Source organism: Silene latifolia, chromosome 6 (assembly GCF_048544455.1).
Source record: "Silene latifolia isolate original U9 population chromosome 6, ASM4854445v1, whole genome shotgun sequence".
Classification (NCBI taxonomy): Eukaryota; Viridiplantae; Streptophyta; class Magnoliopsida; order Caryophyllales; family Caryophyllaceae; genus Silene; species Silene latifolia.
The window spans coordinates 117,146,263-117,161,062 of record NC_133531.1 but is presented as its reverse complement, the minus strand read 5'-3'; the positions used below and the strand labels follow the sequence as shown (position 1 = coordinate 117,161,062).

At 37.2% G+C, this 14,800-nt stretch overlaps 1 long non-coding RNA gene across 1 annotated transcript; it reads right to left on the bottom strand.

Annotated features, from left to right (window-relative positions):
- Positions 1 to 10,366: 10,366 nt before the first annotated feature.
- LOC141587151 (uncharacterized) lies at positions 10,367 to 12,166 on the bottom strand. The gene is made up of 4 exons (XR_012519710.1): positions 12,119 to 12,166; positions 11,724 to 11,827; positions 11,203 to 11,641; positions 10,367 to 11,104 (listed from the first exon to the last, which is right to left on the bottom strand). It is a non-coding gene; the product is annotated as an uncharacterized LOC141587151 (long non-coding RNA).
- Positions 12,167 to 14,800: the final 2,634 nt, after the last annotated feature.

Here is a 14,800-nt window from a genome sequence, read left to right as displayed (position 1 = left end):
TGAATGCCGAGTTTATCTTCGTACCTGTCAACATTGGTGGTCACTTTGCATGCGTGTGTATAAATTTTGGACAACAAACTGTGGATCTCCTTGACTACCAACATCATGCCAACTGGGATCAGTCTGAGATGTGCAATGTTACTCGCCAAGTGGCATCAGCTGTTAGCGATTATTTGGACGTCAGAACGGACAGGGGATATGAGATTACTAGCTTTGAGCATCGGCAAATCCCGTTCAGGCGCCAAACACCCCTTCCTAACATAACAGAATCGGGGTTTTCTTCGTATGATGTATATCTTGATGTACGAGGGTCTACCTTTTGAGCATCCAGACTTGGAGAGGAAGAGGAATCGACGGTACTTGGTAGTCGAGTTGGTGGCGACGCTTGTTCTAGCTGACATAAATGTCAACAGAGACATTTTTGAAGCAAAGTTGAATGGGTTTATCGCTGGAAAAGAAGATTTATGGGCCAAGTTACAAAAGAAGCGCAAAATTAAGGCTGTGTTGTCGAAAAAGTGAACAATTTGTGGACATTTTTTTTTTAAAATGTATTTTGTTTGGCACTCTTGAACTTAGTAAATAATGTTTTGCAAGTGTAAGCTTTACAGTAATGAAGTGTAATTGTAAATTACACTAATGAAGCTTTACAGTAATGAAGTGTAATTGTTGGCATTTATAGTCATAGTTTATTCAAAGTGTAAATGTGACTAAATTGCAAGTGTAACTGTTATCACACTTGTAATTTAGTCACATTTACACTTTAAGTGTAAATGTTAACACACTTAAAGTGTAAATGTTAACATCATCGGTGTCAACTTTAACATACTGAAAGTTTGAATATAAACACACTGAATTTAAATTGAATGCAGTGTAAATGTGGTGACATGGGAAGTGTAAATGTGGTGACAGCCCAAGTGTAAATGTGAACAAAAAAAGTGTAACTAACAACAAATAGGAAGTGTAAATTTGAATATAGGAGAAGTATAAATGTGAGGATATAGTATGTGTAAATGTGAAGTTCTTTGGAAGTGTAAATGTCTTGACATGGGAAGTGTAAATGTTAACACTGAGTAAATTGGAAGTGTAAATGTGAGGATATAGTATGTGTAAATGTGAAGATATTCAAAGTGTAAATGTGAGGATATAGTATGTGCAAATGTGAAGTTACTGGAAGTGTAAATGTGCTGACATGGGAAGTGTAAATGTTAACACTGAGTAAATTGGAAGTGTAAATGTGAAGATATTCAAAGTGTAAATGTGAGGATATAGTATGTGTAAATGTGAAGTTACTGGAAGTGTAAATGTGCTGACATGGGAAGTGTAAATGTTAACACTAGTTATTTGAAAATAAGTGTAACTGTTACTTGAAATAACATAAGTAATCCAAAATAAGTTCAAGTAACACAATGTTTGGCTATCTAATAAAACAGAGAGATTTTGGTCTTATGCCAGTGTAACTCTAATGTTGGTGTTACTAAAAGTTACACCAACTGCATTTCAAAGTTACTGTTGCCATGAGACCAATTCCTATCGCCGCTTGCTCCAGATTATAGCACATCAAAGTTTTAAGTTACACACTCAAAATATATAAAGCAACACTTGTCACCGATCCGACGTCTATTCTTCTCCTGACTCCAGCTCTTCCCTCCTCTCCTTCATCCTCTTAAGTTCGGACGACCCTTCGCACAATGGTGTGTGTCTTTGAGAAGGGGTTAGGCGATTTCTCTTGTCGTGATTTGCCATTCTCTTGCAATTCTTACACTTACGTTTGGGTTTCCTAGCCAACACCATTGCTTTTGTTTTGTCTGACAATCTTTCTTTTTCCTGGTCCCCTTGTTTTTCGAATTCTTTGGTGGCAATATCGTGACTACCTCACATGCCGTACAATTCAGAAATTTCTCCATTTGTTGATTTTTATTCAACACTTCCTCTAATGGTGAGAGGGACTGTCTAAATGATCTAATTACGAGTGGAAAAGTCACAACATCGGCTATTCCTTTGTCTCGAAGGAGTCCTACTGACTTCATGAACTTCTCGACCACATTATTGACATTGCAATTTGTTTTTCATCGATGACTTGCATGTTTTCTGTTCCTTCACCATTAGATGTGAAAATCCTTAATCGGAGATACTCTTTCATCCATCTATTCGAACATAATGTTCGGTATAGTCTTTATCCCACTTGCTGAAAAAATCCATATTATATGGCGGCATAGGATTCCTGTTCTTTCAAACATCGTACAACTGCAGCTTGCTCTACGTGTACCTTCGTCATCAGATAAAGCTATCATGTAAGTGTGAACGTTAAAAACAGTGAGACTTATGTAAAGTGTAAATGTATTGAATTGTAAAGTGTAAATGTGAATTCATTAGAAGTGTAAATGTAATGATCTAAAGTGTAAATGTCATGAATTGTAAAGTGTAAATGCTAAGTAATTAGAAGTGTAAATGTAATCTAATAGGAAGTGTAAATGTTAAGGTATCAGAAGTGTAAATGTTAAGTTATAGGGGATTTACATGTGTAAATGTCATATGATGTAAAGTGTAAATGTCATCAATTGTAAAGTGTAAATGTTAAGTTAATAGAAGTGTATATGCAAACTAATAGGAAGTGTAAATGTAAACTAATGGGAAGTGTAAATGTTAAGTTATTAGAAGTGTAAATGTTAAGTTATAGGAAGTGTAAATGTTAAGTTATAGGAATTTAAAAGAGGTAAAAACAGAAAGTGTAAATGTCATAGGAAGTGTAAACTACACCTGTCACGTACACAACTTCAAAATTCTTCTTTACGGTTGAATCTTTGACAATAGTTATCTCTATTTCGCCTCTCTCAGTGAAACCTCCTGTTCTACATGTATCAATTGAGAAGAAGGCTTCTTGTTTGAATGTGTTGAAAGCTGAATATGTGTACACCTTTGCAGCATGAATCTCTAATGCCGGATGTGTTGACGCTGCTGACGAGTGCTTATCCATGTTGTCAAGTCGCTTTTGTGTATGTCTTTGTTGGTCCATAGCGCTCTCAAAACGCATCCAAAACTCAACCAATGTTCCCGACTTGTGTTCAAACCTCTTGAAAAAGCTATTTTCGCTCTCTGATCTTTGAGTTGTCCTCATAATCGACGCCATCCTCAAGTCTCTGCAATGCGCCATCACCCATTGTCCCCTTATAGCATATGTATCTGCAAACCAATCATTTACGCCAACACCATGATCTTGAACTATTTGCTCCCGCAGACCATCAAATTCTGCTGCCTCAAGCTCATCGTCCCATATAATGTCATCAATTTTACAGATGAAGTCATTATAGTCGCTTCTCGATACGCCAAACTTATTTGGCATTTTGTTCATTATATGCCACATACGTAAGCGATGGCGCGCTGTCTTGAAAACAAGAGGGACAGATTTGATAATACCTGGGTCCTGATCTGTAATTATGTACTCGGGTTCCTTACCTCCCATTGCTATTAAAAACCTAATGAAAACCCAATTAAACGACTCATAATCTTCCCTTGCAATTAGAGCCCCACGAACGTCACGGATCGTTTATGGTGGTCAACACTGTGAATGGTGTGAATACCATAGAATACTTATTGGTGGAGTAAGTTGGGTCGAATGACACCGCATCACCAAAAATTTTGTAATTATCTCGGGCGTACCGTCCGCCCATACGGCCCTACGTGGTCGCCATCATCGTCAAGGTCATAGTCAAAGTAGAAACCTATTCTTGTTTCGGTCATTTCCTTGAAATGGTCAACAAACAACTGACCATCCCGTTCGTGAATGAAACATTTAACATCCCTATGGAAGTTCTTAAAATCATTTAAGCTTGCTCCAATGTTTTCGTATCCATTCACTTGTTCTTTGCGGATTCTGTATGTTTTTGTTGCTCCTATCTTGGTTTTGCCAATTAATCATTAATGACGTCGAGATAAAAATAACATGAATGGAATTATTTATTTAGTATAGAGACTGATTATGTATTACAAACCCTTGAGTTTGACACGATTATCATCTTGTGATAATCACATGTTGCTTGACAATTTCTGAACTGTCATCTGTCACGAAGTGAGATAAGCTCGTGATTGTGACCCTCGTGGAACCGGTCAATTACTAAAACACCATTCTTCATATATAGTCGTATCCTCGCTTTACACCCCACTCTAGTGACCCCGAATATCCTCTTTGAATTCTCCCCATCCAAATCCGCCATCCCGATCTTTTATGGGCTTCTTGTGAGCGAAACCTTCTCGATTGCAGACAACGAGCTTTGACTTGATCTCACCGCCACGCCATTTTTTTGTTGTGTACCTACGTACATCAAACCCACAAGCAATGGCGTATATCTTATAAAAAGTCACTGCATCATCAACACCCCCAAACTCCTGGCCGATGTACGGTGTAAACCTCTTCTCCACCTCCTTACACGACTCTTGCACTGTCGGGTTGAACCCCATTCTGTTTTACCAAGTCTCAGAAATGTGCACAGAGTGTAAGTGTAAATGTAAATGTTCTCAGATATGAAGTGTAAATTTTCTGTTGTAAAAGTGTAAATGTCATCAAAAGTGTAAATGTCAGAACTATAGTAAAAATAAACATCCAAAAGTGTAAGTGTAAATGTCAGTAGAAACAAAGTGAAAATGTGCTGTTCTGAAAGTGTAAATGTCATCAAAAGTGTAAATGTCAAAACTATAGTAAAAGTAAACATCCAAATGTGTAAGTGTAAATGTCGGTAGAAAACAAAGTGTAAATGTCTTTGTAATGTCATGTGTAAATGTCAGCAAAAGTGTAAATGTCAGCAGAAATGCAGTGTAAATGTGATTCTTTATAAGTGTAAAGTACACCAAAAGTGTAAATGTTTTCAGAATGCCAACACAAATTAAAACTATAATATTAACAGAAAGTGTAAATGTAAAACTATAGCAAAAAGAGTAAATGTGATTGTCTGAAAGTGTAAATGTCAACAAAAGTGTAAAAGTGTAAACGTGAGCAGCAATGCAGTGTAAATGTTATGCTTTAAAAGTGTAAATGTCAACAAAAGTGGAAATGTCAACATAAATATAACAATAAAAATGCAAATGTTATGAATTGTAAAGTGTAAATGCTAAGTAATTAGAAGTGTAATTGTTAAGTTATAGGGGATTCAAGTGAAAATGTATTATGATGTAAAGTGTGCCAGTGTACAGTACAGGAAAAGTGTAAACGTGAGCAGTAATGCAGTGTAAATGTGAGACTTTAAAAGTGTAAATGTCAATAAAAGTGCAAATGTTGTCAGAATGCTAACTCACATAAAAAATATACCAATTAAAATGCAAAGTTGACTATAACAATAAAAAAGTGTAAATTTAAAAGTACAGGGAAAGTGTAAACGTGAGCAATAATGCAGTGTAAATGTGAGGCTTTAAAAGTGTAAATGTCAATAAAAGTGTAAATGTTGTCAGAATGCTAACTCACATAAAAAATATACCAATTAAAATGCAAAGTTGACTATAACAGTAAAAAAGTGTAAATTTAAAAGTACAGGGAAAGTGTAAACGTGAGCAATAATGCAGTGTAAATGTGAGGCTTTAAAAGTGTAAATGTCAATAAAAGTGTAAATGTTGTCAGAATGCTAACTCACATAAAAAATATAACAGTTAAAATGCAAAGTTGACTATAACAGTAAAAAAGTGTAAATTTAAAAGTACAGGAAAAGTGTAAACGTGAGCAATAATGCAGTGTAAATGTGACGCTTTAAAAGTGTAAATGTCAATAAAAGTGTAAATGTTGTCAGAATGCTAACTCACATAAAAAATATAACAATAAAAAGTGTAAATGTAAAACTACAACTAAAATGTTCATGTAAATGTTGTCAGGATGCGTTCATGCAAATTTAAACCCAGCAGGAAGATTTAACTCTAACAATGTTCATTTCAAACCCAGTAACAAATAATCAAAACAAGAATGAACAAATTCAATGACATGCAAATATGCAAAACTGTAATGTTTACCTTCATCCTTCCTATTCAACTGAAAAATATGAAAATGTGACTGAAAACAATTAATAAAATGAAGAAATACCATTGATGCCATCTATTATTTGCATGTTTACGCTGATTTGGAGGATTTAGAGAGAACTTTATCTTCGTTTGGAGATGAAAGAACCCGATTTTAGAGAGAAGAAAGAAAGAAAAGACTTGAAATTAAGTGTGTTGAGGAAGGAAGAATGTGGGAAGTGGAAACATAGTACAAAGGATATATGTTTTTGTCCGCTGGAAATAATCATTGGTAAGAACAATTCGCAGGAATTGTTGTCCTCTCTCATAGCCATGCTTTTCCCTTTTTTTTTTTGGCCTACATTTTGTAAATAATCTCCACCATAGATGTTGTCCATCTAAGGGTCCTTATAAGGACTTAAGGACTTAAGTGAGGTAAGGGACTCATTAGATCTTACCTCTATATATATATATATATATATATATATATATATATATATATATATATAGAGAGAGAGAGAGAGAGAGAGAGAGAGTGAGGGGTGAGATCCAGTGAGAACGAACACTCGGTGAGAACGGTGAGAACGACTCACTTGTAAAAAAAAAATTAATCACAATACGCAATAAATTATTCCCGCCTCCAAAGTCCAATGTAACAGCCCCCGATAAATTACCATAAAAAAAAAACTCATTTGGATTCCCAATAACACAGCCTATCACAAAATCACATTCATCTATCGCCAGCAGTAACCACCGTCATCGACATCACCGGAAGACAACACCGTCGACATCACCCGGAACACTCCACTATCGCCATCTCTCTATCGACGTATCCACTACTACTCTTCACAAAAGGTTAGCTGATATCTCAGTGGTACCATCGCCGGTGGATCTCTGACGAGCTCGCCGTCTGTATCTCATTGTCTCTCTCTCGGTGGTTTCCTATCTATTTTAATGTATCTACACTAACTTTTGATGTATCTCACCACTAATTTGAGGTATCTTTAATATTCATACACAAAAATAGTTATTAGGTACATTAAAACTGGATTGAGATACATTAATATAGAAATCAGATACACTAAGTTTCATTCAAATCAAATTGAGTTGTAGTAAAGTTTAAAGAAGAGGAAGAGACGATCGCCACAAACTACCTATAGTTGTGGTCTTGTGAAAGGTCGATGCGCTTGGTATGGGTAGCAGGACCTTTGTCGACACTTCAACCATCTTCATCAGCACCATCAAACAACATACACACGACGCAAATTATGCTGGATATGAAAATTGAACCAGAAATTAGAGTATGATGGAGAATAAGAGAGGGAGTTTAACCTCATTTATTCCGCAAGTATCGCTATCCGTAACGCCAGTGGGGAAGATGGTGAAGGTAGGGTGGTCGAGGATGTTGTACTCAAAATCGGAGGTAGGAGAATCGAGAATTTGAGGTTTACAAAACTGGAATGTCGGGGTTATTGATGCTCAATGGTGTTGTCGGAGTTCTGCCGGCATCTGGGATGTACCTCGGTGGTTATCTGGCGTCGTTAGTGATTTCCGGCGGTGGCGACGGCAGGCACGGGTGGTGGTGGATGGGGATGACAAATGGGGGATGGGTGTGCTGAGTGAAAACAAGAGGAGCGAGATAAGGTTGGGTTTTGATTTTGGGGCAGTTAGCTTTACACGTGAGTTTGTTAATTAAGTTCACTCAGTTAGTTCGTTCTCACCGTTTTCACCGAGTGTTCGTTCTCACCGGATCCTAAATCTATATATATATATATATATATATATCTATATATATATATATATATCTATATATATATATATATATATATATATATATATATATATATATATATATATATATATATATATATATATATATATATATATATATATATATATAGAAATAGGATCTCGTGCGAACTAATAGTTCGGTGCGAACTTACGAACTAATTTTCAACCCTTGGATCAAATTAATCACAGGTTTAAATTAAACCTCTTATCACCTCTCCTCTTCCTTCAAACTTAATCCCAAACCTCTAACCTCGCTCACCTTTATCCACCATCACATGTCTTCACCATCGGCTACCAACTCCACCGTCGGCCACAAACTCCACCGTCGCCGGAGCTCTGTCATCATCTCACTTCAAATAACTGCATCTCCACCGTCGTCGATCTGCTTGTCATTGCACAACCACAATTAAACTGGAGTTCTTTGGATCTATTTGGCTCAAAATCTTACCAAAATGTCATTAGTTTGGTTAGTTTTTTTAAAAATTCTTTGTATTTTTTTTATAGATATATGATTTAGACCACAACATTTTTTTAAAAAAAATGAGATGAATGGTGGTTGAGGCACGTGATCGAGCCATTGGTGGTACAGGGCCAACTAGAATGGGATTTAAGGCAGTGCCGTTGATATTTGACGGAGTGTGAGGATGTGGTGGGGAAAGGATTAATCGGCCTCCATCGTCCTTTCTCAATTAACGGGCGTCAATTGCAATGGTACCAATTGCAATGGAAAATCAGAGGCTTAATCGGCCTCTAGTGTGAGTGACGATGGTAGTCGGCGCGCGTCATTTGATTTTTTATTGAGTGGTGGTCGTATGGTGGTGTGGTTTAGTGGTACAAGTCTGATGTGGTGTGAGTATGTTGGTGTTGTTTAGCGGTAAAAATCCGATATGCGGTCAGAGGTCAAAGAAGGGAGTATGATACTGGTTATTGACGATATCCTTGGGGTCGGCAGAATGGTGGTGGTGTTGAACGGCGTGGTGGTAGGGGTTGTCTGGTGGTGGGCTTGGTGGATCGTTGTAGAGCGGTAGATACACAAAATATCACCCGGGATGCACATGGTACTGTTACTGTATACACAAATCGATTTGTGTATCTAGTAGTAATACGATGTGTATTCAGAGGGAGTAACATTTGTATCTGAGTAGTTCGATACAGTTCATGTTCGTTGTAGGGGTTTTCCAAGGTGGAAGTCCGAGTTTTGGCGGTTTTGCAGTGGGTCGAGTAGCCTGCTCGTGGTCTTGGAGATGTTTGTCGTGGTGTATGGGGGTAACAGGTGATGTACCTAATGTTGAGTGTATGATCTAATGTTGACTAATTTAGTTTTGGATTGTTAAGAGTGTATCTAATGTTGAGTGTAGATAATGTTGGGACGTTGGGTCTGGTACTCTGGTATGGTAATGGTATTCCCAACTGAAAGCATGTTCTTAAACATACGAATTGTGTTCTTTGATGGGTTTTACTTCATCCAAAGAAAGAGTCCAAGTTGCTCACTAATTGTTGGCTCACTAATTGCCTCCTTATTTGTGTACGTCAATACATGTAAAATGTGGACGGTGGATCAATATCTGAGACAAATCCTTGCTAAATGAAGTGGGTGTTGCAAACCGGGTAAAGAAATCGAGACTCGATCATGCGTAAACATACGAATTGTGTACAAGACCAAGTTTTGAGGAGGCAATTTGTAGGCACGTAAAATTTGTAAAAGTGTCATGTTCGATAATAAGGCTGCTACTCCGTACATTTCTACGCATAGTTATTTCAGTTATAATGCGTGTACCTTTGAAATATTACAACCTAAATTAAATTGTGAACTGTTATGATGTATGTAGTTGGTACTCTATGCTTTTATAACATCCTATTTCCTATGAACTAACGTAGCGGACTGTCTAATCTAACTTTAAACCATTTAGGATACCCGTCTTAAGAAATTAGATAAACTCAAAATAAAAAATGTTAATGTTGACAAGTATTAAGTAGGTGAAGGCAAAGAAACAAATGAGGAAATTACGGCTTAAGAAACTATAAAACCTGTCATAAACAGTCTCATTTACACTCCACTCTCCCTTCCTTTTTATTATGGAGTACGCACATCAATACAATTTGAATCCACAAATGCACAAAGCACCTTTACCTCAATCCTTCATTGTGTTCCCAAGCTTCATTTAACATTTATACGTACTACTTTAAGTTGCTAGATACATAAATTTAACTAGCTAAATACAGTCCTTTAAGTTGCTAGATACATAACTTTAACTAGCTAGATACTCTCCTTTAAGTTGCTAGATACATGTTTTTAGCTAGCCGGATACGCTCCTTTAGATTGTTAGATACACTTCTTTACCTTGCTAAATACACCTCTATGGCATGCTAAATACACTCCTTTAGATTGCTAGATACAAACTTTTACCTTACTAGATACACATCTATGACATGTAGATACACTCCTTTGCCTTGCTAGATACACACATTTACATTGCTAGATACACTTCTTTACTTGCCGAGATACACATTTATGACATGCAAGATATATTCCTTTATATTGCTAGAGACAACCTCAATGTGAAAGACCATTTCTATATTTTACGGAGTGTGGATCAAAATGTAGAGAAAATTAGCCTATTGCTAACGTTTTTCAATCAATTTATGCTAATGTAAAATTGAAAGTTCACAAATTGCAGGAAATGAAAAAAACTCAATAGTCACATCCAAACAAATAGCAGGTCAAAGGCATTTTCAACAAGAAACAAAACCTTCAATGCTACACTAAGAAACAAGAAAAGTCAATGAAAATTTGTCACTAAGCTTAAAAGGTCATTTGGTAATAGATGGGCAGGGGATATAACCCCGATCGGGTATGTACATGGGGACCTGTTCTTGCCTCTCTTCTTCACGCGACACCAATGCACCACGAGGCCACCACCGTGCTGGCCACCAGGCCGTGGAGAACCTCCTGCTATGGCCGTGGCTGCTCTTTACACTACCACGCACAACCACCAGGCTGGGCTGCTACATTCTTTCACGCACAAACGCAGCATCATTCAAGCACTGAGCTCGTCGTCGTTCGGTCATAAACTCGAGCATGGTTCCGCCATCTTTGCAGCACATTATAAGAGTATAATTCTATCTTAAATACAGCATTGAAACTCGCCTTTATTTTAGCTTAAAACACGCCATGGTTCCGTCAATATTTGGGCACGAAGACCGTCGCAAAACAGCATATAAGCCGTCTCAAATGAGCATAGAACTCTCATCATTATTAGAATAATTACACAATTGATGAGCCAAGAAATGCTGAATTTGATAGGTTTCTTTATGATGAGCCACATTACGCTAGGCAGAGCTGCAAGTTCATCAAACACGATGATTACAAGAAATAAGACAGATGTTTAATTGCATTGTTAGAAATGTGATGGATATTAAAAGAAATGGAGAGCTTACGAAGTACGAAGTTGGAGCGAAACCAAATCCTCCAAAAAACCCAAGAAGATATCCAAAGAAAGGGAAGGAACTCAATATGTTACCTGGCAAAGAAACATTGTTGATTTATATTGCTAGATATACCCCTTTATATTCCTAGATACACTCATTTACCTTGCTAGATACACTCCTTTACCCTCTTAGATACACTCCTTTACCTTGCTAGATACATGTCTTTACCTTGCTAGATACATGATATGTTTTTTTTAGTTTTCTGATATGTTTGCTACTATAACCTGACTAATTTATCTAGCCAACATCAAATATGACCATTTTACATGGAGAAAATTTGCCCAGGTTATGGTCCTAAGTGGATCCAATCTTAAGTAAATCAAACGGTTGACACCAACAGATAATAATTCAGGAGAGGTAGATTTAAAACAGCTCCGTTCTGTACTACCTGCATAAAAAAGAAGTCAGTAGAACAATATAACATAATGTAAGTACAACAAACTTACTTCAGGCACCACACTGCATACTACCTCGGCAGTTCTAGTATCCTCAGATGACCTCCTCGAAAATGTGTCATTATTGGCTTTAGGTTGATTCTCTGGCAAAAGTTCTTTAATGTACGCGTCAAGATAAACTGCAAATCGTAAAACACCAATTTGTAAAATTATAATCATGGGTCGTTAGACAATGTACAGTAATAGAAAGAAAATAAGTCCATCTGATTCCATTTCCTAGAGCTCGGGTGTTTGAAAGTCGTAATGTATTTTCAACGACACCACTGTGGCATTCTCAGCTTTTTTCGCTTCCAAGAAGTGAAACCATGTGGTTTTGGGGAGTGGCCGAGTTCCCTCTAGGCCTCTATTAGTATCTACTTGTTAATCGGCACTACAAAGATTAAAGATCTAGAAGTTGTCAATGACATTACCCTTATTTTCAGTTTTACATAAGTGAGAGATATCAATCGTAGCCCCACAACCACTCTAGATACACATGTTAGTATCTCAGATACACATATCAATACTCCTGGATACACAAATCGATTTGTGTATCGAAAGTATTGATATGTGTATCTAGGAGTATAGATTTTAAAAAATGGAAATCCAAAAAGCGCCGACAATAGCTTTAAAAAATGGAAATCCAAAAAAACAGATCTACAAAATAATGCTAGGATTTGAAAGATCACCATCGGAGCATCGTTGTGGGTGGCCGTAAAAGCGCCGACAATAGCTTCACATTAGGGGCTGGTGGTGCGGCTTCTAAGTTAGCGACGAGGAACGACGATGAGGAGAGAGATTTGGGCTGAGGAGGAGTTCGTAGACCGCCGCCGACGGAGGAATAAAGCTAATGCGACGACGATGATTACGCGGCGGTCTTGTGTCGGCATCATGGTGCTCATCGTCGGCTTCGACGGCAACAGATCGAGGTGTAAGTTTTAGAGGAGTGGTGAAAAGGGAAGAGAAGGAAAGGGGTAACTCCGTCCGATATGATATCCATCTGATGGTGGTAGCCGCGCGGGAGAATTCACGTCTGATGGTGGTGGCCGGCGGCAACTGGCAGTGGTGGAGGTGATGGAAGGTTAGGGACTGAGTAGGCTTGTTGAAAATGTGATTTAATTATGAACTTGGGCCGTAGGTGAGTATAAGAGGTTGGGCCTTTTGAGTGGGTATATAAAAGTCAGCCTTTAATAGGTAGTTCGTACGGTTCGCACCGTACTTTAGTTCGCACCTGACCCCGACCCTATATATATATATATATATATATATATATATATATATATATATATATATATATATATATATATATATATATATATAGAGAGATTGAATCATGTGAGGCACCCTTCTTAGGGTAAGGCGGCCGGACACCTTCTAAACCGTCGATCTAATAACTATAGACGCACCGAGATCTGCCACGTGTCCCTATTTAATCATACACTCAAAGCAAATGCCAGCCAACTACTTCATTTACGACATTTCACTCTCTCTCTCTACTCTCTCTCTCCCTGTCTCTGTCCTTCACGCATTACTCCACTCTCAACACTCAACTACCGTTTTTCGATTAACTTCGTTCATCATCGTCTGAATCACACGCAGTTCATCACCTGATATTTTGATCGCGATCGTCATCATCATCATCATCTCTGTTTGGATCTAGGTATGTGATATTCTCGTTCGTATCACTATTTTTCTTCATTTTCGATCAATTATTGTAGATCTACTTTTTTCGATATTGCTTTCAATCTACTATTTTTTTCGATAATGTATTACTAAATCATTTTCATTATAATGCAGGTTTTAATCATCCTCGAAGAATTATCCGGTCAGTACGAACGCAGCAAAATCAATTTCGGAGCATTTTTGATCTACTATTTGTATGTCCTGTTCGCTCTCTTCAATACTTACTTCGTCAATTTTTGTTTATTAGGTTTTTCTCATTGTTCATTGCTTAATATGTTTCGTTTTTGTTAATATTGTGCTTTTTTGTTGTTGTTGTTGTGGTGCTCTGTTGATTCTGCAATGTCGACATAGTTCTGTGTTTGTGTATCATGAAACTTGGTCTGATGTGTTGTTGTTAAACCTGAGTTAATTCTGTGAATTTTGGAGTCGTTTTTGTGAATCTGGTGGAATATTTTGTGAATCTGGTGGAATATTTTGTGAATCATTCTCATTATAATGCAGGAAGTTAAACCTGTGTTTGTGTATCATGAAACTTGGAGGTGATATTGTGAATATTGGACTGATGTGTCGTTGTTAAACCCGAGTTAATTTTGTGAATTTTGGAGTCGTTTTTGTGAATCTGGTGGAATATTTTGTGAATCTGGTGCAATATTTTGCGAATCATTCTCATTATAATGCAGGAAGTTAAACCCTGCCTCATGATTGTCATCTTTTTATGATGAGTTTATGTGAATGTTTGTCTGAAGCATAGACCTTATCTTGCAAAACCTATAGACCACTTTGTCCATAGTTGGTTATTTTTTCATCTGAATGCTTTGCCTTGTTTTGATATGGCTTTTAATCCTACTTATCTGGAATGTACTTATACGAAACATGACATTTTGTGTATGTGTATGAAATGTATTACTTATTATGTTTTAGTTATTTTCATTTATTTCTCGTTTAACTTTTTAGTTATTTATATGCCTAGGTCAATTGCTCCTGTCTACGTATACATTGCCAACTATGGACACTTGGTGTACGGGTCTGGTAATCGATATATTTGAAGAGGCGTTTTGAGCTCATTAAATGGATATGCTATATTGCCGGACAGCTTGCTGACTGTAGGGACTAGTACTGGTAATTTGAAATATAATTTAGTAGCTACATTCCCTATCACGCAAGGGTACACTTTTGAGTCTTACAAATGTGTTCTTAAGGTATTACTATGCTCAAACTCTGCCTCATCTGTACAATTCCTTGGGTTGTATTAAACGAATTTTAGGTTACCTTTCTTTCCATGTACTAGTAGAAAGAATATGTATCATAGATGAAGATGATAACGATGAAGATCGATCCCTACAAACAAGCCTTTCTCACGACCCTATTTTTTCGCCATATCCCAACATTTGTGTTGCTCATTTAGCCCGGCCTTCTAGTTGTGACGGTTT